Source organism: Cyphomyrmex costatus, unplaced genomic scaffold (assembly GCF_001594065.2).
Source record: "Cyphomyrmex costatus isolate MS0001 unplaced genomic scaffold, Ccosl1.0 scaffold3169, whole genome shotgun sequence".
NCBI lineage: Eukaryota > Metazoa > Arthropoda > Insecta > Hymenoptera > Formicidae > Cyphomyrmex > Cyphomyrmex costatus.
The window spans coordinates 1-4,747 of NW_017277307.1; the positions used below are offsets into that span (position 1 = coordinate 1).

The 4,747-nt window shown below is 32.9% G+C and overlaps 1 long non-coding RNA gene across 1 annotated transcript; it reads right to left on the minus strand.

Annotated features, from left to right (window-relative positions):
* Window positions 1-2,624: 2,624 nt before the first annotated feature.
* On the minus strand, window positions 2,625-3,087 carry LOC108775779 (uncharacterized). The gene is made up of 3 exons (XR_001940767.1): window positions 3,025-3,087; window positions 2,777-2,898; window positions 2,625-2,702 (listed from the first exon to the last, which is right to left on the minus strand). It is a non-coding gene; the product is annotated as an uncharacterized LOC108775779 (long non-coding RNA).
* Between the last annotated feature and the right edge of the window lie 1,660 nt (window positions 3,088-4,747).

Here is a 4,747-nt window from a genome sequence, read left to right on the forward strand (position 1 = left end):
AGGTTAAAATTCTTATATTTAATATCTGTTCCTAATATTTCTCCTATTGTGCGCAGACCCTTCGTCTATGTTTCTCATACTCCGTTCAACTCAATCCGATTACCTCCTGAGACAGGCACCAAAATCCGATTAAGCTAGGGAGTTTTTTGAAATGCACCAATTGAGTACTACTGTTCGATCGGATTGGAAATCCGACCATTTGTCATAAACACGCAGTGGCAGCGAATTGACATTAAATTTTAGTCGGTGGAAACGACTGAAATAGATTAAAAGTAAATATCGCCAACCTTTCCATTATTCGTTAAAAGGTTAAAAGTATAAGCCGTTCAAAAATGGATAATAAGTGTGATATTTGGTCATACAATGAAACTTTAACATTAATTCACTTTAATTCTACTTCCAATGGAAACAGTACACCAAGTTTGATCTATACCGTAGTGGAACCGAATTGAGGGTTTCGGTGGAAACTAGTGGCGAATTCGACAAACTGCACTAGTGCGCACCAGTGCGAACTTTTTTGGTGCCACGCAATCGGAATGTGCGCACCGTATCAGTGCGCTTAAATTATCGTATTCGGCAAATGAAAACTGACCTAGTGTAGTGCTGAATTTGTATTCGGACCAACCGAAAGAACCGAACGAGTGCAAGAAATATTGCACTGACATTTTTGTCAGTGCAGTTTGGTGTTCGGACAAATAAAACTAGTTAGGCAGCAAAAAATTACAAAATGGATAAAGAAAGAATATTATTTATTATAGATAAATTATTAGAAACAAGTAGTAGTGGTAGTGATAATGAAGGGCAGCACCGTGTCAGGGCAGTATCGTGTCAGAGCAGCACCGTATCAGGACAGTACCGTGTCAGGGCAGCGTTAGAACACATTTGTGATGTTAGGGCGGGTTGCTTTCCAATTGTAATCTCATTAGACACTTTCGTGTACACGCACCGGCAGAAATGCTGTCCCTCGGTGTTCGGCGCGCGGCGCTACACACTCGTACCGAGCGCACACGTACGTGTTACAGAATGTAATGATTCACTGTGTCATCTACGTCTCTTTCTGGAAAGCACCCGAATATCACTTACTAGGACAAAGAGGATAAAAAATCTTCGCCAATTCCATCCAAGCTAAATATTTCTGTTCTTGGTTTTTATACATTTTACAACTTTTAACGTATAAACCAGGATTTCTTTTTACTAAATCTATTAATTCCTGCGATGTCGCGGAATCCCAATTGTGTACCATTTTCTCTTGAAAACGAGAACACTAAACCTATTAATCTAAATTAAACAAATTTTTTTTTGTTTGCTATGAAATATAGTTTAAATGAAATTAAAAATAAAAATACAACAGTAAGAGAAGAGCACTAACCACTAACGGTCGAGATTTGAAGCTTATGCCTAATAATATTTCCAATACATTTTTTATTTTGATAGATTGTAAATTTCAAATAAAATTTTTACTTCTATAAATTGTGTGTTAATTAATGTCGGATTTCTAAACAATATTGAACTGAAGCTAGAATAGTATTATAATTCTAAGATTCAACTGTTGGCGATTCAACTCAGCTGTTGGCATTTTTTTCTTATTGTTGTGTTATTACATCAAAGTGTAATTGATATTATTATTTTAAAAAATAATATTTCCAGATATGTAATTTTCTTAATTATTGCTTATGCAAGCACAAAAATGTATACCACAAAAGACTACAGGATAATATATATACTAAATATTAATAAATATATATTTGCTTTACAACTTTCAGTTTAAGACACTTCTGATTAAATAAAGATACAGATTATAAACTCATTGAACAATATGAACAATTGTCTTACCACCATTAAATAATCATGGAGGAATTGAAAAAAGATTGCCAGAAGAAAACAATCTTGTGGTTCGCTGGTAATAAGGAATCATTGCAATGTGTTGCTACGCTTTTTGGAACCCCTGTCTCAGAATAACTTTTTATCAATGTGAGAGAGTCATGAATTATCTGATTGAAATTGTGGAAAAAGTCATTAAATTTCTAGATGATTTGGAGGAAGAAGCAAAATGATTTGAAGAGATTGCAGGATTTCCAGATGTTATAGGCTGTGTGTGTGTGTGTGTGTGTGTGTGTGTGTGTGTGTGTGCGTGCGCGCGCGCGTGCGTGCGTGCGTGTGTGTGTGTGTGTGTGTGTGTCGATATATAAACATAAGAACACCAGCTCACAAGATTGCATCAACTTGCCAATTGACACGACAAAACATCTATAATATTGTAAGCAATACGTAATTAAAAGAGAAAATTTATCGATGTGTTCATTGGAATTCCAGGAAAAGTTCATGATGCCAGAGTACTTAAATTGAGCGATATCAAACAGAAGCTGCCGAAAATATGTGGAAAAAATATCATATTTTAGACGATTCCACTTATTCAATACGTGAATGATTACTTGTTTCATTTAAAAACTACGAAAATGTAGAAGAAATGGAAAAAAGATACAATAAAAACATTGCTTAGTCAAACTTACTTATGTATTGAAAATACCTTTGGTCTATTAAAAACACGGTTTTGACAGTTGTCATTGCAGATTGATATGCATACAGTCGAATTTAAGATATCAATTTTAAAATCATTTAACGTATCCATTTCTGCTTTATCGCTTGATGCCACATCAGGATTGTATTCAGATTGTGTGTTATTGTTAACTGAACAGTTTGACCTATATTAAAAGTATACAAATATAATATATTTTCATATATGCATATTATTTGTATTATATAATATTTTACTTACAAAGTGTTATCTCTTTCATTGGAATAATCATTTTCTTGACTTTGAGCATTAATCCTTTCCGTCCTGATAAAGCAAGTGGTACTACTATTATGTTTCTTTTTCCTAATAATTCTCTTAACTCACTACAATGTAGAAGATATTTGTATTATTAAAGTAATTTTAAACCTTATCTGCTTTTAATTTTAACAGTAATTTGTTTTGTATAATTACATAATTGTATCATATAACATAATTTATTTATTACTTACGTTTTATATTCGCAAGTTCTTGCTCTACCAGTTTTTTTTATTATTTATTACTGACCATATTTTTATATAATCATATTAATGATTTAATTTATTTTTTACTTATAAAGGAGTTACTGAATAGCCATTACAAAGCATGTCTTTCGCTATGTTCTTTCATAAATGTTTGTAAATTTTAATTTTCCTTGTATTTACTAGATCTTTTTTATGTTTGTATATATTTAGAAATAATTTTGTTGTCGCATCATTGCAAAGAAAAGAAACTGATGTACTTTCATTTTGGTCATTCTCTTTATTGTCCATCAAATGTCTCTCCGAGTGATTTAAATAAATCAATAATGATTTCTGTATTGTTAATAGCAAAACTTTGAGTATTATAGGAAAAATTAATTCCATCAACTTTTGGTTGAAAAATGTTTTCATCTAAATAAAAAAAAAAATATATTAAGTAAAAAATATTTTTATAAATTTATAATTGTAAAATATATTGTTGTAAGCCTGTGTTCTTTATTGTTCATCAGCCGTATATAATTACCTTCAATTATACATTGTATGGAATCAATAATTATATTTCTATCCATGTTATCTCGGTTCAAAAATCTGTATATTTTCATAGTTAATTTTTTTTTGTGTACTATTTTTCCTATAAATTAAAAACAAAAAAATTATTAGTAATAAAGTATTAAAATAATTAGTATATTGTAATAATTAATCAAATTATTAAAATATTAAAAATTCTCTCTAACCTATATTTATCTCGTCGGTGTCGCACGTGATTATCAATTCTCTGATGACGTCTAATTACTTCGTAGCAAGGAGTCTCGTTTTCACATTCGTTCTCTCGCAATTTCTGATCTATGTTGTATTCACAAGATACTCAAAGTAGAACAATTTGTGCTACTTTATACGATTTTTCACTCTTTTGACTATTTATATGAACCTTACTCCTTTATGCTTCCTCAAGATCAAGGGCAAAAAGTGTTGCCCAAAGTGTAACGGACTGGTAACGGTGGTTATGACATCATGTCCGGCAACAGAAACGAATTAGTGTAGTACACTTTGTGCAAAAGTATAAAAAGTTAATGCAACGCGAACAAACCTATTTACAGTTTACACAAGTTGTTCCTGGGGGTCAATCACGTAACTTTTTCTCTAGGGCGGAAACGTGAAAAGTGAAAACTTTTATGAATGTATGCATGAACATATACACACATACATGCAAAAAATTTTCACTTTTCACGTTTCCGCCCTAGGGGAAAAAGTACGTCCGGCATTTTTAACACAATAATCTATTTTATCTTTAAAGCCCATTCTACATTGGTCGTATCGTAATATCGTAAGCGTCGTGAAACTTCTAATTGACACATCGGATTGGTTGTTGCAACAAATTTATGACCTGCGACGCCTACGATACGACCAATGTAGAATGGGCTTAACGTTGACAGGCAACAGAATAATGATTCAGGGTGCGATTACATGGAGCGCGGTACGCGGTTCTCTAGCTGCCTAGTTATGGCACATTCGATACATATGCACTGACACGGTTCTAGCGCTGCCCTGACACGGTGCTGCCCTGACACGGTACTGTCCTGACACGGTGCTGCTCTGACACGATGCTGCCCTGACACGGTGCTGCCCTGATAGGGTGCTGCCCTGACACGGTGCGAGTGCAAAACTACACTAATTAATAATTTAATTAATAATTTAATTTTTAATTAATAATAAT